Consider the following 22,017-nt stretch of genomic DNA (forward strand, 5'->3'; position numbering starts at 1 on the left):
GTTAGAAAGTGAAATCAGAGGAGATTTAATTGCTTTGTTTCCTCATTTCATGAAGCAATTAATCCTTTTGTTCCGATAAGTGTTTTGAGCACGCGGCCAGAAAAAACAACTAGCTTGTTTTTTTTTTTGTTTTTTTTGTTTTGTTTTATTACACCTGAAACAAACACTACAGGTTGCGAAACATAAAAATGGATTCCAATTTCTGTTTGTTTATCGCCCGTTATGAAGATGTCCGCGCGGCAGTAATCCGCCGCCGAGGCGGAAATCATCCGTTTGCGAGCCGAGGTCTGAAAACGTGCGTCACCGCCTTGTTTATGTCGCATGTTTGTCCTTTTTATTCGAGTGAATGAAAACCATCTGAACGCGCTTTTGATCAGTGCTCTTTCAGTTTATTAGGTTTGAAAGAGGAATCCGGTCTAATCCTCTCTTTGCTTTTCAGTACACTCTCACTATGTTCTTCTTCTTTTTCTTCTTCTTCTGTCTTTCTTTCTTTCTTCTTTTGTTCTCGCTGTGTTTGTCCCCGGTGGGGTCTTTCTGTTTATGAACACAAGTGACTGCTGTTCAAACATCCTCATCAGTCACACCTATGAAAAGCCGTCTGTGGCTGCAGCGAGCAGGTCTGGAGTGCCGGGACATGTCTATTTGCCATTCACCGTGCTTTCCCCGCCGCTCATGAATCCACACATTTTATTAACCCCGCGCTGGTCTAAGACAAAGGAGCAGCGCGATTCATCTCCCTTTATATTTCCTTAGCTTTGGTGGCGCGGCGGGCTGTTGCGCGGCGTCAATTTGACATTCACAGTAACGGCTCCTCTGGTCAGAAGTCATTGTTTTCCCTTTCCTGTAAATTTGCCAGTAGGTAATTGCATTTTAAGAGAGCGGCAGAGGTGAGACCAGAAGGGAAAACGGTTTTAGGCATAGGAAAATAAGTTATGAATAGTAACGCTAACATCCTGTGGCTGCTGTTGCTCATTCACTTGGCTCAATAATGCCATTCCTCTGTGAGCCACATTTAAGCTAAAGGTTTATTTTCATAGCCTCAGGGAATTCAACTCTCTCTCTCTCTCTTGCTCTCTCTCTCTCTCTCTCTTTTTCTTTTTTTTACTAAGGCAACCAGATTTTTAATGCTGCTCACATGAAGGCTTACCGGGTTCGCAGCAGAGTTTTATTTCTGCTTGAACTGCTGCTCGGAGACTTGATTGTGATTTGTTTCAAAACAGCAGAGCTCAGTAATTTCCATCACTCTGGCAGGTGAATGAAGGCCTCCAGGGCGTCTTACTTATAGGCACAAACACACACACACACGCGCACGCGCGCGCGCGCGCGAATGTTTGCTCACATGCGCTGAGAAACATACACAGCTGCTGAGCAAAGTTCTCCTGCCATTTACTGGCGCCATATGAAAAAAAAAAAAAAAAAAAACAGCTATAAACGGCATATTAAATCCGCCTTTATTAGGATAAATACCAGCGCCGTGGACACGTAAGAAGCAATACTGAGCAGCTGTGAAATATTAAAAAGTTAAAAATTGATCTGGGGAACAATTTGAGGACTTTCTTCAATGCTTCCCTCAATGCTAATTCTGACCTTTTGGATTCCGCCAAATCTGCTGTGGCAGCTGTAATAGCCGTCCGTCTTGTCTGGGCTAATTCATGAAAGTGTGTCAAGCTACCTCAGGGGGTAAGGAGAAGATGAGGGGGCTCAGGGAAAACGAAGGGAAAAGGGAAGGAAGAGGAAAGTGTGTTGTTGCAGAGTTTCGGCGGAGCCTGTTGCTACAGCGTTGTGTGAAACGCAGCCATCAGATGAAAGAACGTCTGCTGAAGAAATCCAGATGATTCCTGGAAGCCGGCCGGTGGATTCAGCCGTCGCATGTACAGCGTGGTCACGTTGAGATTCAGTGCTGCTTTATTCTGCTCACATCCATTTGTGTTTCCGGGAGAATCTGCGTGCTCAGCCTGCTGCAGTGTTATACATAAAACCTTTAATTTCTCTCAGTGTTTTTGCTCCCGATTAATGATGATTTAAAGTCGATAATGAAGCGAGCTGCTGGAATAAACTCTCTCAACACCTTCTCCCATGTCGCCTTTTCGACCAGCTTGAGCAAAACTGCCGTTGCGTCAGTTTCCAGATCCTTAGTCCTGTGATCCATATTCATGTTGAGCATCGCCTGTCACCCCTGCAGCTGCTTTCCTCACAGGGAATGACACAGTTTTTGTTTATAATTATCATGCATTCTCTGCCAGCGTGGATTGATTATACCCACGCTACTTCGTGTCCCCAATTTAATTTCTTGCCAGGAGGAATGTAATATCGCAGCACTGCGCAATCCTGCAGACGGGAAATATATGTTGTGCAAGTAGACCTCTCTGGTTCTCTGCTTTCTGTACACACACTGGAGTGCTGAATAGAAAGAAAAGCCTTATATAAGTCTAAAGAAGGTGTGACATACTGTACTGTAATAATATTTGCATTACTGAGGCTCCTCTGCTGTGAGAAAAACCCAGAAATAGTTTTGAGTGGGCCAAGCGTTCGCAGCGCTGAATGACAGATGACAAGGTTTAGGTTGTTGTTAGAAGATGTCGCAGCTCCGCCGGGTATTACTCACATTAATTTGGCAGCGAGACTGGATGCGCCACAAAGCAATAACATAAACATTTGTAAGCCCGACCCCAGAGGTGCCGCATATGATATATTTTAACAAGATGGCCATCTGTTGGAGAAAATATTATGGGCAGCGTTTTTTTTTTTTTTTTCCCATTTTCTCTGATTTGGAAGTTATGCAGTCAAACTGCTGACCTTCCTCTCCCCCTCCCTTCCCACAGCCCTTCAGAAACCCAACACTCCTTGTGTGCACATTGCCTAAATCAACAGCATTTTGAAAGTTAGTGAGGCAATCATGTTTGAGTCAGTTGAGAAGAGCTGCTCGCCTCCTCCTCCTCCTCCTCCTCCTCCTCCTCTTGCTCTTTCTCATTTGTCCTATATTCCCCAGGTCTCTCTCCTTGGCACAGAAACGATATACTTCATGCTCGGCTCAGTGTGTTTTGTTTGAAATATCTCTCACTCAGAGCTGGTTTGATTTTTTTATTAAAAAGAAACATTTTCAGTGCAATCCTTTGGAATCCTTTTTCCTAATCCTCCAGGGCGGGAGGAGTATAAAAAACAATTTATTGCTCGAGTATATTAACATTGTCCAGATGCAGTGATCATAAACTGAATTTTACAGTCTATTTTTGTACCGAGGTGCGTGCTAGTTTTGTACATCTGCGGCTGGATTTGGGTGTGCGGTGTATGTTTTTATGAAGCCATTTCTACAAGTCAGAGTTGGTTGTGTCTGGGGGGAAAAAAAAAAAAAAAAAAAAAAAAAAAAATCCTTTTCCGTAGCTTGTTTTCCAACTGACACTGATACCGAGACATGCTGTGCTGCAGAAGAGAAAAATAAAGATAGAAAAATAGTAAACACGCCGAAGCCTTGTACTTGTAGATGGTATCTTATGAAAACACGGCGCAGCCTTGATTGGGCTGGGTCGCCAGATGAACATGCAGCATGATGTCATTGTTTCCACAACTTGAACCACTTTCTCGCTGCTCTTTAAACACGAAATGTGATTAGATGAAATATGCATATGCCCGTATCGTCCCACGACGGCCCCGTCTGTTAATGTAATAGGCAAATTGCTTGCTAAGCTCATGTTTTCCCATCTCCTCTGCAGATTTGTGTTAACCACCAGGCCATGAATTTTTCATTGTCCATATGTCATGGTATACGGAGGCCATCGAGGAGGGTTTTAGAGGAGGAAAAAGAGCACGGGCTGCGGCTATACAGGCAGATTTCATAATCAGGACATGAACTGTATATAGAGAGGGGCTTGGAACATCTGGCGACGGGATGCTTACACAATGACACCGCGCTTCGTCATGCACTTCCCTTACATGGTATTTCATTATTTAAAGAGGAAAAGCATATTTCTACACCCTTAGCTCTGTTCGCACATCGAATACAACCAGAATGCACACACACGGGTTCAGTTTTATTGCTCTAATGTACCTGGCATGCAGAGGCAGAATCAATACCACTGTGCTATTTTAACTAAAAGCATTTTCTTCTGGAGGCAGCAGCAGGAGCATTAACCCGGCTTCTGGGTTGAAAAAGGTACAATCTTTCTGATTATCCCTATTATGTCATCAGCGACACACCAGCTCCGCACAATATTGCTTTGCATTGCTGCTTATCTATTTTTAGCAAATAGTACAGACAGATAAATAAGCACCGGGGTAGGCAAGAAACCTCAGAGAGACGCAGACCTGTTATTTACAGAGCAAAGGTTCCTCAGAGCAGCAGCTGATTGCGGATAATTGACTAGTAGAGCCACAAAGAACGCCCAGGTAGAGTTCAGACACCGCACGGTTCCATGTGCCTTTTATATTTAGAAATTATTATGCATTTCACCCCCAAAAAAACCAGTCACATATACTTTCAGTGACATAATTTGTCCCGGGGACTGATATTGTCACCAGCAACCCTCTCTTTCTGCAAACCTGCTCATCTTGACTCAAGTGAGAAAATGCCGCCGCGACTTGAGTCGCTTTAATCTGCTCGCAAGTTTTATTTAGTCAGTATTTTTTATTGAATGGACGATTAAGTTCAGCAGCAATTAAATACAACATCAAACATAAAACAATAAAAGGCTGTGATGACCGTGAACATAAAATATTAATCCGTCGTAAACTGCAAGTTTTCCACTAACAAGCACAAGTTTAATAAATATATTATTTGAGGAAGCAATTTTCAAGGCATTTCTAATTTTTATCAGGCAGCCATTAAATTTAGGAGAAAGTGAGAATTAAACAGCATGGTGTTCTGTGGAGGCAAATAAAGTTTTTGCTTACTTTAAGTAAATAAAGTCATTTCCATTTTATAACAGGGGAAAAGTCTCTTTTCAGAAGCATGAAACGTATTTTTTATATATAGGTCACCTGATCCAGTGAATCATTTAGTCACCATTTCATCGTAGTGCTGTCGTCACATGTTATTGTCAGGAAGCCTCTCCCTGCTGCTGCATTCAAGAACCTCAGACCTCGCAGTGCTGGAGCGGTTCGCACGTGACGCCTCTCTTTATTCATTACTCTCCACGTTCACACAGCCTCGCGTGGCGTGAGAACCTGTGGAAGTCTCCAGCCGCGTGTGAGCAGAATGCAGTTTGTACCAGCCCGCGGTTCTCTGAGGGCGGACGCTCTGAAAACCGGAGCGCCCTTGAACGCACCGCCGAAGAATGATATTCGACCGGCTCCTACTTGCAACTGCAGAACCGCAAGAAAAGCGATGACAGTGATGAAGCGCTGTGTGCAAACGATCACCTGGAACAGCGGGCATGCCGTAATAACAGCCATATTCAAATCTCAGCACGCTGATGGCTGCGGGGAATTAAAGAGAGAAAAAAAAAAAGAACAGAATATTATCGCAACTTAATTGACAATGGGTGCATCAGTCCTAATATAATGAGAAATGTATATTATTTCTAGCATCCCTTGTCACCCCAGACTTTTCGAATTCTCATAACGATAAATAAATACCTCCATTATGTGCCTTAGGTTTGAGTAGAAAGTTGACCAAAGCTGCACACATGAAATACGTTAGAATTTTGAAATGTCTCCAGTGGTTAGAAGGTCTGGCTGACACATCTCTATCCAGTAATACTCCTCTATTTTTCCTGTCATTAAGTTTTGCAACAGGTTTGTGAAATGCTTCTCCAGTTTTGTGTAATGTCACTTACTTTATGGAGGCAGATATTTCATCAGATTATCAAGACGTAAGCTTCCAGTCTGGCCATAAACTAAGAGTGAAATGTGCTTTTTCAAGGCATAGGCGTTAAAATCAATGTAGAAGTTTCAAGTGCAGATTCTTTGTCGTTATTTACACAGAATCCCAGACGAGCAGCCCCCTCTTTCCATGTGACGCCGCTGCATCGAGCCAAAAGGAAAATAAAAACATAAACTGCAAATTTTCAATCAAAGCAGCTGCGTCTGCCTCGCTTTAATAAGATCACTTGACATTATAGATCACAGCAAACCAGAAGTGAGCGCGTTTCGTTTCCACCAGTATGAGATCCAGACTGTGAGGCTCAGTCTGAAAATAAAGTCTTCTGAGACACGATGAAGACATTAGTCTGAAGAGAAACACTCTTTGCACTTTTTTTTTTTTTTTTTAAAAAGAACCTCTGTATGTTTGTAGAAGGGTTTGGAATAAGTGCATCAAATATGAATATCTTCATCATGTTCTCATACTCCTCTGCTCTGGAAACATCTGGACTCGATCTCATTTACATGTTTTCATGGTTGCAGTTTACTGGTCTAAATCGAATGAGCTCAAACTGTCCCGAACTAAAATGGATACAAGATATTTATCCATGAAGTTCTTGTTTCACTCTCCATTGTATCTCAATTTCTCTGTGTGCACATGCGTTTGTTTTCTTTGTGTTTTTGTAGCTGTTTTCGTGTCGGTTCGTGCTTTTCAAGAGGCTTAACAGATGATTATCAAGGGAACGAGTCAAGTGAGGACAAGGGAGAAAAGTAAATAAATGGGAGAGAAACAAAGCTTTGCTAAGATTGAGTTTGAAAAAACTCGTACCTTTAACGTGTCCTACATTTAAATTTAGGTGATGAAGCAGTTTAGTGTGCCCATTATGAAGAAGTGACAGCTCCTTGTCATGCTAGTGGATTAAAAAACAGAACCAAATGTGTAAGTTTTCTATTATTATTATTTTTTTTCCCAGCGTGGTTTTGTGTAATTTAAATCACTGATAAACTGCAGAGCGTGTTATTAATTACTTTACACTTGAGCTGAGGAGGCTGGCTTGACCTCATTCATAATGGCTCAGATGATTATTCCATTAATACTCTTGTCAAAAGTTGAAGAAGTACCGTTAGCGAGCGCGGTTTAAATCAAGCAAGATTATATTTACAGGATGAAACGATGGGGTAGGTTTGTAGCTGTCAGGAGCTACACGATGAGTCATTTTCTTTTTTTTTTTTCTTTTTTTTTTTCCTCACAAAAAGCCCAGACGCGAGTTGTGATACAACTTCTGAATGTCCCTAATAAAATTGGCAGAACGGCATGTTGCAACTCGGACCGAGCGCGTCTGACTCATCTGTGTAACTATGTTGTTTACAAAGTCGGCTGCAGAAACACCTCGTGAATGCAGTCCTCCTTTTCTTTTTTTCTTTTTTTCTTTTTTTTTTTGCGGGGTTAAGTGTTGAGTGTCTTTTGTGCAGGTGGGAGCTTGCCGGCCGGTTGTTATTCCTGAAAAGAGGTTGCGTAACCGGCGTGACGTCAGGACAAAAATCATTGTGACACGCTGAGTCATGACGGCAGCAAAGTCGGGATTAAACTGTTTGTGATGACTGGCATCGACGTTTCCAGTACGGTGTTTTCATTTTTATTTGAAATATACATTTCTTCTTTCTCTAAAAATGACACAGATGTTTCCCGGAAAAAAGGGAACGCTTACTGAAGCAGCGACGCTGCTGGCAGCTGCTTTGCAGATTTGTTTACAGAAGTGCTACTTTTTGGTTTAATACGCTCGTGTGAAGGAAGTGGAGAATACAAAGACAGGAGGAGCGCTTGATGCTTTGGAAATAAACTTCTTAAGTCCCTGAAATACAAATACATGAGCGCATAAACAAGAGGAAAAATGCACAGAAAGATAAAAGTGTCCATTGGCCTATTTTGTTGCGCTGAATGATGATTATTTATGATCACTATGGCTTAATGCTGTGTAGCTGCTCAGAATGATGAAGTCCCTGTGATTGGGCTCATTGGCCGACTCAATCCCATCAAGTGTAACTAGAGCGTGATCTATTAGAATACATATGTTTTATTGATGTATGGGCTCCGTGTTTATCCTGGCATTCATTTATTTATAGGTCGATGCTGTGATTTTTTTTTTTTCCTCCAGTAATGAATAGGATAAGCCTTGAAGCTTATCCACTGCTCCCTTTCATCTCTCGCTCTCTCTCTCTCTCCCTGCTCTCTCTCTCTCTCTCTCTCTCTCTCCCTCCCTCCAAAAGCCAAATTGAAATACTGTATTTTTAAAGCCCCAGTCCCACTGAGTTGTTGCTGCAGTCTGTCAGTATCAATGATGTGGAAGCGTTTGAAGGTTATCCCGTTTTTAGCAAATCCTCCAACATTATGTAACTTTGACTCTGTTTTACATTTGCCACTCTTGGAACAACAGGGAGCGTGTGTGCATGTGTGTGTGTGTGTGTGTGTGTGTGTGTGCGTGCGCGCGTGCGTTTGGGACACTCCCTCTGTGAGCTCTTAATATTTCTTTGCAAAACAGGATTTACTTTTTAATTTTCTCCCCTGGAACAATGGCCATTAAGAGCGACTCGCCGACGCCGGGAAAAGCGCTGAAGTGACACGTTGGCTCGTCAGACGCTCGCAGGCGTCGTGCTGCAGTGAATCTGCTGTATTTCGGCCCTGACACAGAAGCGGCGTTGTTACTTATCACGCTTTAAATACGCACAGAGAGACATTGTGCCCGTCTGGACGTGAGCCAACACCAAAGCGTTTTCTTTTCTCTCTCTCCCCCCCCCCCCCACCTCCACCTCCACCTCCTCTCTTGCATAATTACGCCGTGCGTGCGTGCGTGCGTGTGTCTTGAGATAAATACTGGGCGATATTATTCGGTTCACCCGGGTCAGGGGTCATCGCATTCCTCAGCGAGGGTGCCAATCAGTGGATCTGGGTTAAGATCAAACCCAGCCGCGTCTCAAACGAGATGTGTGTTAATAAGTACTTAACGGGCGACGCTGCCATCATGAGGCAATCACATGAGCTGGATAGAAAGACACGGCGAGGAGCAGAAAACAAGAGAAATTTAAAGGAGCGGTTTTCGCTTCCTGTAATTACGGCTTATTTTGGCTCCGGATTGAGTTTGTGAAATTTCCCTTGTAAAAACATGTAGCAGTGTAACATAATTTCCTATTTGCTTTACAAATGGAAAGCTTGAGTCGACAGCCTTTATGAGTTTGCGCAGCGCTAAAGTACACACATTCACACCCCTGTCGGAGCGCACGCCAATGAATCCGATGAGAATGATTTCATAATCCATGGCAATAATAAACTTCTTTGAACTGTTTAATTGGCTCTTCCTGGAACGGCACGGCTCCGCTTCATTTGATCTGATGAAAGAGTAATGTTGCTTCTCCCCAGGGGGAGCATGCACAACGGCGCACAAATAATGAATTAAGAACACTATCCTTTTTTCTTTTTCTTTTTTTCTTTTTTCTGTTTTCCAAACGACTGCCGTAATAAAGCAGCAGAATTCATATTGCGCTCTACACCAGTTTCCCCTAAATTGCCTTCATGTTTACTTGCTTATGTATTTAATTTCGAGAGCCTGTTTTAAGCGAAAATAATCCCGATTCCTGGAAGGGTAATGGATCGAGGTCACAGGGAAGCTGATTGTCATCTCAAAGACGTTTGGAAATGTTCCAGAAACATTCCTCATGTGTGATTTTTTTTTTTTTTTTTTTCCTTTCTTTCTTTTCCCCCTATAGTGAAAAATCCCACTGAAATGTACACACTTCTGGAAATGAACAGCTCGCATGACAAGTACTGACATTTGATTTGAAGGCATGTGGTGTATATAAAAGGGGAGAGTGAAGTAGGCTATGCAAAAAAAAAAAAAAAAAAAAAGAAGGAGAGAGAAATATGTAAAATTGAAACTGACAAAGTCATGATGGTTCGGGAGAATGTCCTCTTTCCCCGACTGAGGAGTATTAGCAGTGACAGTCTGAATGGAGAGCCTGTGTACAGCAACAGTATGGCCGCAGAAATGAGCTCATTACTGGCGAATACAGCCCGCTATGTGTGTGCACACTCACGCAGACCCGCATTTATCTTATTATACTACTGTTGCCGAGGATATGCCATTTACATATCCTACCGCTTAATTGTAACTCTTAACATGCCAGAACCTGAAGGCGAGGAAATCTGTGTTAAACCCCATCTAAAAAAAAAAAAAACGAAGAAGAAGAAGAAGCAGAAGAAGAAGCATAACCTCAACTGAAATTATGATCAGGAGCTTTATCCCTGAAAATCTCTTTGCCTGGTATGGCTTGGCAGGAAATCCTTCACACATAAACACACACACACGCACACACACGCTCACGCTCACGCACTCGGTGCTCGGAGAAGCTGAAAGAACGATTTACATGATTTTTGTAAGTGTGAGATAAAAATATGGGAGAGTATTTTTAATGTCCTAGTAAACACACACGCTTGCTGGGATGTGGGCTTGTCTCCATGGCAACACGAGTCGGAGCGTGCCCGGCCTCGCGTTATGACAGTCTCTCCTGATGATGATTGATAATTACTACCTGACTTGTTGTCCCCGTCTCCACAAACATATGGCGGGAGCTGCCCTCCGCCGTATATCTGCCAAAATGTTCCCTTTTCTGATAATAGCTTTTTAATGTTGCGTTTTGTTGTGCATGCACAGCAATCTCCCTCCCCCTATTGCACACACACACACTCCCCCACCCACGCAAGCTCACGCACAACTACACACACACACACACACACACAGACACACAACTCCACCTCTTTGTAATTACATTTGCTGCTGCTCACATAGTTATTACAGAAAGGAAAGAGAAATAGATAGGAGACGCAGGAGAGTGGGAGAAAGTCAAAAACAGGCGGAGGAGGCAGGGAGGGAGGGGGGGGGAGGGGGGGAGGGGGGGGAGGGAGGGGGGCAGAATTGATTCCACTTTGAATTGATGCATTCTTCTTGGTGCTACTCGTTCTGAATTTGACAAATTGTCAGGAGCAGCACAAAGAGGGAGCGTTTTTACAGTATAGTCACATATTAAAATATAAACACCAGATAATAGCCGGTGCACGGAGCTGTAAGCTTAAAATGGCAAGTCAGACTCTTTATTCCAGATCCGTGCGTGCGGCAGTATTTTATTATGCACTGTGTTTGCATGCATAAAGCTCATATTTAGATGCAATTGGAAGCAATCTTGTTATATTCACAGAGGCCATAGAGGAGGACATCAATCTATAAACATGATTTATCTACTGTGCACTATCTAGCAGGGCATTAGCATAGTCCCTCTATTGTGGGTCTTATTACCTGACTGTATGCAGAAAGCTCAGACTAAAAACTTCAGACCTGACCAGCATTTTAAAACCGCAATAAATCAGTATTCCTGTTTAGTCTTTACTAAATTGCACCGGCAAACACAACATAATTGGGAGAGTTAGGTTGAGTTTATAGGACAAAAAATGTGATAATTAATCATGTTTTTCCTAATTATGGGCATTTGCAGGCCTGGTCTCCTTCCCGGGATGTGTAGGAGTGCATTTACATTTGTTTATTTCTCGATATTCCCCTTCATCTGCCCATAAAGTTCGCTGGCTGCTCTGACCTCTGCTGCCAGCTCCTCGCACACTGTGGGCAGCAGAGGCTCGCTCGTCGTCACGTCTCGGGCTCGATCGGATGAACTTATTAGCTCCGAGTATCCGATTTTTTACATGCCCGCAGTCCCAGATGGGCAGAGCAGCCAGTTCACCCATATTCCCGTTGGCTCCCGTGACGCGCGGCGCACCTGCAGCCGGCAAAGCGCGGCGCTCTGCGGAAGCCAAAGTCATTTCTAATACTGCGTGATTGAGGTCTGCCACAGGCTACGGCAACAGACAGGCTCTGTGAAGGAGATAATGATGCATACACACACAGCTGTCAGTCAGCCAGCGAAGGGGAATCGTCTTTGAGGAAAATAAAAACAGACTGTAGCTGATATAATGCAGTATTTGTATAGGAAATGATAGGTTTGGGAAATAGAGTGGAACGGGGATGTCAGGGTAGTTGGGGAATGGAGAAGGGGGGGGGGGGGGGGGATCTGGTGCGAATCTGAAAAGCAGAGGATCTCACGTGGATTCCCATCGCCGCCAATGTGTTTTATGCATCCATTCTGAACACCTCCACAAGTTCCCATCAGAGAGAGAGAGAGTCTGGTCAGGCTTCTCTCCGCTGACCACCAGTCATGATTTGTCCAGGTGTCTCTTTTGTGTTTGGTTTGTAACGCCGGGAGATGACGCTGCACAATGGCTCTTCCTGAGTCGCCGCTTGTTGAAATTACACAGAAACACAGTCGGTACGTTTGGCAGAAACTAGCTGCAACTTGTTTTTGATTAAAGACCCAAGAAAATTGAAATTGAAGTAATTTTTTTCCCTCCAGTTTTTATCTTGTTTCTGTCGGCTATTTTCTAATTTATCTCTTTATCCGCACCAAGTACTTGTCCAAATAAATAATGGAGGAGTGTTTTCACAACCAATTTTCTTCTTCTGCTGTTACTTTAAAGCTGTATTCGACGCACTCGTGGGCGTTTCGTAAGTCTGCGTCCGCAGCTTTGTGTCTCCTCCACACCAACAGCGGTCGGCGGTTCAATTCCCCGCCTGGCCCCGTCCTGCCATGCGTCGCGCTGAAAGAGTGAATGTGAATAACGACGAGCTTCGCCGCTGTGATTGGCTGCTGATGATCTAATTCAGATGATACACACCCGCTTCTCCCGCAAAGCGTTTTTTTTTTTTTCTCTACCGGAAACATGCGCATGTAGAGAATTAAACAAGCCTGTCAGCACTTGTATTAACAGATAATGAAATGTCTGGGGGAATTCTGAAGTAGATTACTGGGAAACTTTGTTTTTCTGCTGTTAAAAAGAAAAGAAAAAAACTCCCTTCTTGGTAAAAAACAGTAAATCGACCCCCTGGCAGCTCGATAACAAACTAGAAGAGCTAAAGACAGATATTTTCCTGACAAAATGAATGTTTTGAGTTAGATCTCTTAAAAAAAAGACTCCAGATCCACAGTAACGCTGCTCTGTGTCTCTTGGATGTGAACACAAGCAGCTGCTGTTTCACTTTTCCTATAACAGTTTTATAAGGTCATAATCTGCCAGTCTTGTGTTTTTTAGCCGCTCTGAAATAGACTTTGGGCAATTTTCATGTCTCAATATAGGAATCAAGTGAACTTTGTGCATCAGAGGCAGAAGCATGGCCTAGTGAAGGCGAGTCAGTGATAATGGCTGCTGTTATGACACACCTGGAGCTGTGTGGCCGCGAAGAAAAACCTGTTCAGGAGAAGCGGTGGAGGACTTGCGGATGAGTTGGCAGCACCTCTGGGGACTATTGTCAGACCTCTTTTTATTAACAGGAGGGAGTAATCCCCGCCTCTCGCTCTATTGGTGATTTCTTCTTTTTTTTTTTTGCATGTAGTGGGAACACGAGTTCCCGATACCGGCGCTCTCACTAAACACACGTCTGTTTACTGACTCCAGTGGAAACGTTAAATCTCCCTGCTCAGTGGTGCTCTGTTTACTGTTCCCTCGCACCCTTTCTTCCCCCCCCCCCCCCCCCCCCCCCCCCCCCCCCCCTCTCTCTCTCTCTCTCCCTCTTCTTCTCTTTGTCTGTGTTACACTGGAAGGTGAGTCTGTTGTTGTTGAAGGCCGGGCAAAACTTCGATGTGTTTGTGTAATAACAGCAACCAGTATCCATTGTTTTATCTCGGAAGCCGCCAAATGCATTCCTCCTCATTAAATTCAGAACAGTTCTCAGGCACAGCGGTGTAAAAATATCTTCTTATGCTGCATTCATGGGCGAAAAAAAGAAAAAAAAAGAAAAAGAAAAGAAAAACAGGCGATACCAGTGATGAAAATATTTCAGTGTTATTGATGTGAATTCCCCCCGGGGCGACCTCGTATGGAACGCCGTTCTCTCGTGTTTTTCGCCATGAAAATCTTTGCTCTTCATCAATGATAATCTTCCCCTGTATATTTATGAGAAATTAATTAACACTCGTATCATCCATCAACCTACGGAGGTTCTGATGATTAATAAAAACAGTGTACTGTGTCCACCCACACACTCTGTCTCACTCTGTGGGCGCATTGTGTAATTTTTGATGATTGCCTTGATAGAGATGCTTGAAGTATTAACTGTTCATTACGGTTTTTTTTTTTTCTTTTCTTTTTGCCTCTGTCTTTTTTTTTTTTTTGTGCTGTCAGTGTGTCTCGGATGACTCTGAGCCGAAACATGCCCGAAGCACAGGAACGGAGGAATAACTCTGCTGTCAGATGTGACAAAGTGAGAATTATGAGCGCGTCAAAAGCGCCTGGTATTACTAGGTGAAATCTGACGTTGGCTACAGTCAGCAACATAATTACGGGGAGGAAGGAGCTCTTAATGCTGATTTAAATCCAGGAAATCAAGAGCGTAGTTTTGGTTTTGGTTCGCGGGGGTGACAGTGAAGCCTGCGGTCGGCAGGCAACGAAAGTACCTCTCATGTATTTGTAAAGGTGCCCTGAAGTTTTCATCCAGAAAATGCGCATCCTTGAGTATTAACAAGCTGTTGAATGCACTCCGTCCTCATGAAAAATTGGCAAAGCAGATGTATTTTAATCCTGCATTATTTACATCCATGTTTACCAGCTCGTCGCCACTTCCTCTTTCCATTCGCCTGATGCATCGCTGCATCGCTTGACCCACTTCTGTCACCTCTGCATTTTTGGAATGGTGTGAAACCATTGACAGGGGCCGTGTGTTGCATCGCCAGCGTGCAGCCGAGCCATTACATACTGCTTTTCTTTTTTTTTTTTTTCCACTCCCACAGTTGTGTTTCCTGAATCTCTCGAGGCACTAAGTGCAAAGTCACGGTGGCCCCACGGCCACAACACACACAGTTATAATGAATAATATCAGAATGTTCTTTTATATCACCGAGAGCGCGCAGCGATAATTAGAGCCAACTTTGATGAATTAATGAATGGACATTTTTATGAACTGCTCTCTTCTTTAATCTGGATTTTTATAGCGCGACAGTAAGAGGTCACCAGCGAGAGAGATTAAAGCGAGCCTCTCAACCTGAAACGGTAAATGGAGGTGGTTAATGTCTATTTCCGAGCGCCAGTAGAAAGCGTCTGACGGCGTAATGCGTTCTCTATTGTGGGGTTGGAAAGGCAGGTCACACTCGCTCCGATTTGCACTGTTCGCTTGTGATCACATTCGCCGTGTAATGGGTTAAAAAAGATGAATAAAGAGACTGTTGGACGTTTGAAAATAAGATTAGCTTTTCATTTAGGCTGTTGTTGGATAAAGTTAAGAACAGCATGATGTTTGATACTTCTTATGTGTGTTTTCCCCTTCCACAGTCCAAAAACATGGACTGTTGTTTAAATAGTGACTCACTAACAGTAAGTGTGCGTATTTTTTCCTTTCATTTGTATATAATTCTAAATTTTTGTCAAATTGCTAAATGGACTGGTTACGACACCTTCTTTCAAGAACGCAGCTTTGGATCATCATTCGTCGATGTTGCTGTTAACATGGTGGAAAAATGCGCACCTGGCAGCCCCGCATGTGAGCGTCAGACAAAACCCGCTTACTCAGAGGTGAATTCGAAACCGTCGACACGTCAGCTCAAGACGCGCGTCTCCTAAGAATCGCTCCCCCGAAACTGTGGTCAGATACATGCCATCCTCTAGTAATGTCTATAAAAAAAAAGAAAAGAAAGAAAAAGAGCACTTGAAATCCCTCCAACCTCCGAGATCTTTGATGTATAGTGAAGACACGCCGTCGCCTGTCACTGCTGGCTGAGGAATCAGTCATCGCTGTCTTTTTTATATTCTCTGTGGTACTGTTGGCTTGCTGCTCCGAGCCTCCCTTGTCACTTCCCCGTGCCTCCAGTGGAGTTAAAATGTTCCACCGAAGTGTAATATCACTCCACTGATCACACATTCAGGGCTCCACTGCTCCACTGATTAAAGTCTGGGTCTCAGGAGTTACATCAGAGGGTGTTTTGTATCATGATTTGTAATGTATTATTCATTATTTATTAGCTTTTTAATCCTGTTATTACTCTGTTTGCATTCTGGCAGCTGCCCTCATCGCCACTTAAGACAATATGCTTTCTTAAACTTTAATTGAAAGGAATAAATCAGAAAAAGTTCTTCTATTTCGGGGACTTAAATAACCTCATTTCACAGATTCCTTTCTTTTTTCGACACACACGAGCTCTTCCAGTGTTCAAATATTGCCTCTGCCGGTTGTTTTATGAGTCGCTGTAAATTTCCAAGGCGCTGCTGTAATCCTGTATGTCAGACCTGAGTGACCTTCTTTGTCTGCTCGTGGGCGTGTTCACGGGCGCAGGTTCATTTACAAATCCTTCCCAGGGGGAGCGTCGCTCCTCACCTGTGCAGATGCACATCTCCCCCGGCTTTACGGGACAGTTTTTAGAATCCTCTCTGACCTCTGGCCGCGCGCGCCGTTCAGTATTTGCGCTTAAGCACTTTACGTAGTCATTCATTTTTAGTTTTGCATTTGAAGATAAGCATCTGTGCTTCCTCCTCACATTCTTTAAACCTTCATGTTTTAAGTTCCGTGAAGACAGTTCAGTGACAGGAATGGGATCAAAGCAGCTTACAGTAAATTGTCGATATACTAGACATTTATGAATCGAATTGTTAGAATGGTTTAATGCCATGACTTTGTTTAACAGTTTTATATAAAGTCCAACAACGTAATTATTATGGAGGTGCCTTTTAAAAAGGTATTTTCTGTCAATAATGGTTAAAAAAAAAAAAACATGTTTTAATGTTTAAAGTAGGAATCTAACTCTAGTTCTTTCACTTTCAATCGTGGTTAAAGTTGCTTGTTGTCTTTCCTGGTTACACAAGGGCTTTCTCACCTATACGGGATTATATTTCACGAATTGTGCTGCTCTGCACTGTATTGTGTTCTGTCCTGAGGGACATACTGTACCGTACCGACAAAGCTATGTATTGCAACATGAATGTTACCTTTGGCTGCGAGCGATGCCGATAATTGCTGAGTGGGTGTCAGACCTTTGGTGAGTTTTCAGCCAAGTGAGACAACGAAATATGTCAAAACATGTTTTTCAGCCCGCCGTGCCGGTTCTAGCAATGCCTGGCTCACCCCGCGTCACCCCCCCCCCCCGTGCTTGAACTCAGCCCTCGCTCCGGCGAGAGGAAGGAGCTAAGCTGCCGAGGTAAAGGTGCAGAGACGAGTGGGAGTGTGGCGTCGTGCGAGCGGAGCCGGGACATTCCTCATCACTCAGTTCGCTCCGTCACATTTTATCTGCCTGATAAAGAGAAACCCTCAGATGTTGCTTTTTCACGCCGGCGGTTGTTACATCTTAACACGGCCTGTTCAGCGCAGCGGCTCCCTGACCTGGCCTGTCCGTCATTAGTCGTTTTTGACATTGTTGTTTCTCTTTGCAACTTTTATTTGTGATGAATTTCAGCTTGACCTTTGTCAGCGCCCGTAAACCGAGCGACCGACGTCCGTAACGCCCCCATCGTACATTAGCATAATACGATGATGAAGGAGATTGTAAATTAACAAGTTGATGAGTGTCTGCGACTCTCAATCACAGTCGTTTACACCCGCGGCCGAGCCGAGCCACAACCGAACCCATTCCGTCTGAATCTCCGTCCCGGTGTGCACGCACTGTGGCGGGGTAGAACAGATTTATGGCGAAAACACGTCGCCGCCACATGTACATTGTCAGGATTGGAGCATTTCTGTTTGACCTACAATGTCAACTGTGAGCCAAGCTAATGTTTACCTTTTCAAATCACTTTATCTGCACCAATAAATAATCTCTTTTTGTTTTTTTTTTTGATGTCATGTAAACAGAAGCCTTTGACTTCTGGCTTGGTGAATTCTTCATGGGTGTTTCAGTTTTCTCAGTCGTTGAGTTATTGTTTATTTACAGACTTGATGTAGAAGTCAGAAGTTCGTGATAAATATTTTGTTAATTTCTATATTTCTTTCTGTTTCACTCAAACTAACAACGCTGCTTTGTTGAAATTCACTGAAAACACGATCGGACAGCTTCTCCAAACAATGACGCGGATGTGGACCGTGGAGAATCTCATACTCTAAATAATACTTGAATGTGTTGATTTCAGTATTTTGATAAATAGCTAAAATAATCGTTTAATCATCATAACACAAAATGCCCATCAAAGACATCATGAGGCATTGAAATGAGAGGATAGCAGGCATTTTCTGCCTGATGTTATGACGTTCCGGCTGTCGACCTGTTTATCTTTCTCGACGGGCAGCAGAGAGGAACCCGTGGACATGTCTGCGGTTGTGACTGAGTGTTTCCCTGCGAAGTGTTGTTGAGTTCAGATGAGTTAGCTGTTAATCTGCTAAAGTACATCAAAGTGTTTTTTAATCTCCTAAGCCTCTAATTTCAATTTTTAACAACACAAACACAAAACATGCGCACTGTAAGCCTGATTACTCGTTCCCCTGCTTTAACCCTCCAATAATAAGCTGTTTATTGTTTTTATTTTGAAAGGGACAGTGCATGTAATGAATATATTCATGTAAATTCAATATACAATATTATACTATACAATTATAGCTGGTGCTCTTTTTCATATAATGGAATTAAGACAATAGCAGCAACAGGAGAAGAGCCAAAGAAACGTTAAAGATTATTTATACAGTTTTTTTACTTTGGACTGGAGAATGCGCAACAGTTACAGTGCAAAGTACGTCATTAATAAAAATGCACAATCAACACATGTTGAAGTCATTGCGTTCTGTCGAGTTTCACAATGTCTTGCTCAGTAAATTGCACAATGTCTTGTTTGCAGTGTGTGTGTGTGTGTGTGTGTGTGTGTGTGTGTGTGTGTGTGTGTGTGTGTGTGTGTGTGTGTCAGAGCCAGAGTAATTGCATCAGGTTTGCACACATGGTTTTATTAAGCCGGGATTTATTTGAATTTTACGGCTGTGGAAATGGAGAGAGAGAGAAAAAAAAAACACATTGCAGTGACTAAGAGATTTGAAGATACTTTTCAATATCGGGTTCTTCCTCAGTGTTATTGTACTGACGTACTGAGAGGCTCATTTTAGAAACGTGGGACCCGCTGCTGTGTCTTGTGATCAGACGGTCGCACTGTCGATGACCACATGACTAATATATGGCTGTAAAGCTTTTATCTTCTACTTCCGGTTTTTGTTTTTCTCCGAAATATCTGAAACAGTGTAAGAGTTATGGCTGTGAGAAGAACAGGAGGGTTAAAGACTATTTCAATAAAAAAAAAAAAAAACTTATTTATAGCAAAATTAAACATATTTTACAATTGCACTACTGAGAAACGGGAATAAATTTCATGGTCTCCAGTGATGGTCATTTGCCCGATAAAGAAATCAAGAGGAGAAGAACTTCCTCATTAATAACAGGAAGTTGTACATCCAGAGTTCTTTATTATTTTTTTTTTCTTTCTCTCCAGTCACTTGTGTGAGTTTGATCAACTGAGACATCCATCAGCCGAATTCTCCAGCCGTCTGGATACGTCTCTGCAGTCCCAGCAGCCTCTCAATCAATCAGTCCATTTTGTTGTGGTTCCCCGTGGCTCTCCGCCGTCGACGCTCAGAGGCGTCAGAACCCTTCCTGAGCCGTCTCTAATGAGTTTTTCATTATCGTTGACATACACTGAATGGCAATGAAACCGAGGTATTAGGCCTGTATTTAATTGAATCAGGGCGGGGGGGTTATTAGACAAAGCCTTTTTTTTTTTTTTTTTTTTAATGTGTTGAAGGCCTGAGAGCGTCCGGAAATCAACTTGTCATCCCGTGCATCTGGCCGCTGGAGCCGTCCTGACTTTCATTGCTTGCGGGGTCGTGCTCTGTGACAGGATGTGATGGATTCACAGCCTGGGGAATTCCCCTCACCTGTATATACGGATGCATTTGTTTCTATGTGTGTGCATCGCCTCGCCTCCCTTAAAAAAAAAAAAAAAAAAAACACATCTACACTCCAGTGCGCTTTTACTACTTTTTTTTTTCAGTGTGCATGTCTGTGTTTTATTTATTGGTGTTGGTATGTGTCTGCAGGCCTTTGGGGATTGTTGAAGAACCAGAAAAGTGTCCTCTGGTCACTTAAAGGCATGTTTCAAAGTCTTCTCAGCGTCCCAGATAAGCAGAAAGCCCCAGACTGAGTAATAACTCACTCATTTGGAAGCAAAAAGGAACCCGGTAGCTTGGTCAGCTTCCATTTTTGGTCTATATGACTGTAGGGGCCCATTTTTGGCTGGGAGAGGGAAGTATCATGTATACTTAAATGGCCTCTTTCTTTTCTAGTACATTGACTAAAACACTTAATGCCCACAGAGTGGTAAAAATACCACATCTCCCAGGGTGCTGTAAAATCATTGTCTTGTGATGTTAGCTTTGTTTTTCTGCAGCCTATAAATGTCCGTTTCCATTCTAGAAAATCAATCCGCACAGAGTCGGCCTGTGTTTGATTTTCCTCCGTGTTATTCTAAAGCTGATGACTCCTCCCTTATGCAACTCCGCCACGAGGAGCAGCAGATCAGCACTTCTCCGTGCCGCCGCACAAACATTTCCTCCACCTGACCTTCTGTGCTCGTGCTCTGTGTGTTTACAGAAATACATGAATGCACCGTTTAACCCCGGCTCGCAGTCGTATCTATGCGGGCCGATTTGAAATCCGTCTGCGGGGCCGTCCTCCGTCGATGGGTTTAAACTCCCTCGCTGTCTCGCCGCCGCGCGTGGCGCTGCAGCGTTTTGCAGTAATTGCAGCATTTTCTTACGCAGCAGTATTTGACTGGATGAAAAATGTAAACAGACAGGCAGGTTATGTAAGCGAGTGTAGGGTATCGGGATGGGGGGGGGGGGTTTAGTGATTGGACTAAAAGAGGAGCCGCAAAGAGAGTGCGACCTCACTCAGACCTGCAGCGTGTAAACCAATGTCACATGTTGGAGGATAAATCTCCGGTCGAACCTGCAGAGCATTAATCTTCAGTAATTTCTAATGTGTGTGTTTGGATTGGCCGCATATGTTTCCAGTCACTTTGTGCCGTGATGCACGTCTGGCTTATAGTCACGAGTCCGTTCTTTTGAGATTTTATCTCATTTTTTTTACTCGTGGTTTGTGTTTAGTTTAATTGCACGCTGTGTGTATTTTCTGTACAGAAGCCCAAGCATTGTAATTTGGCCCAGGCTATAAATACCGTGGTGTGTGGTGTTGGCCTTCCCCAGTAAATATTTTTGCGTTTATATATCTGCCCCTTCAAGAAATAAACTTGAGTAAATGAATAAACAATGTGATTTGTGTGTCTTCTCAGGCATTAATGGGTAATTGGCAACATAAAGGAAGCAGAGTGAGCAGCAAATTGAGAAAGCAGCAGAGGGAGGAACACACCCAGTGCTTTCTAAGTAAAGATTACAGTGTTGAAAACTTGTTTCTTTGTGCCAGAGAGATGACAAATGCACAACAAATGTCCTTGGATTCTTCCCTGTGCAGTTTCTCCACAGCGTAGCGGTTGTGAAAATAACAACATGAAGTGATAGGTTGCTGAGTCGTGATCATTTTTACCCTTTTTTAATGACTGCGGCTCGGTTTTATTCAGCTCTGGTGTTACTGTAGCGCTTTTCTTGATGAGAATTTGAGCTGACAAAAATAATCACAGGGTCCTTTTGGCAGAGAACAACCTTGGATGTGATTTAATTGTCATTGCAGATGGAAAGAAGGCATGTTGACACTGAGAAATACATGATTGAACTTAGATTATTTGAAGTTTCTCTCTTCCCTCTCCTCCTTCCCCTCTTCCTCTCTCTCTCTCTCTCTCTTTCTCCTTTGAGCTTATCTCTGTTTGTGTTGCTGCGTCGAGGCAAGGCACTCCGCCAAGAAGTTACATTACAATCGCGGGTTGACATAAACGTGGGTGTACAAAGGACTTGGAGGGCTTAAATACTTTATTGTGTGTGTAATGTGAACTGAGCAATTATATCTGCCAGCCTTTCAAACAAAGAGCTCCTATCAGGCAGGTTCATGTGTTTTTAATTAACAACGTTGAGGCATGAGCACATGAACCGGCGGGAAACCAAAAATAGATCCAGGATGATTAGTAAATGTGAGGTGCCATACCACAGTGCACTTCTTTATCATGAG

General features: G+C 43.2%; 1 protein-coding gene across 1 annotated transcript in view; it reads left to right on the top strand.

Moving 5' to 3' along the window:
• Positions 1 to 22,017, top strand: part of arid5b (AT-rich interaction domain 5B) — an 84,690-nt gene that overhangs the window by 41,047 nt on the left and 21,626 nt on the right. The window lies entirely within an intron of this gene.

The sequence above is a fragment of the Salarias fasciatus genome, chromosome 13 (assembly GCF_902148845.1).
Source record: "Salarias fasciatus chromosome 13, fSalaFa1.1, whole genome shotgun sequence".
Lineage (NCBI taxonomy): Eukaryota > Metazoa > Chordata > Actinopteri > Blenniiformes > Blenniidae > Salarias > Salarias fasciatus.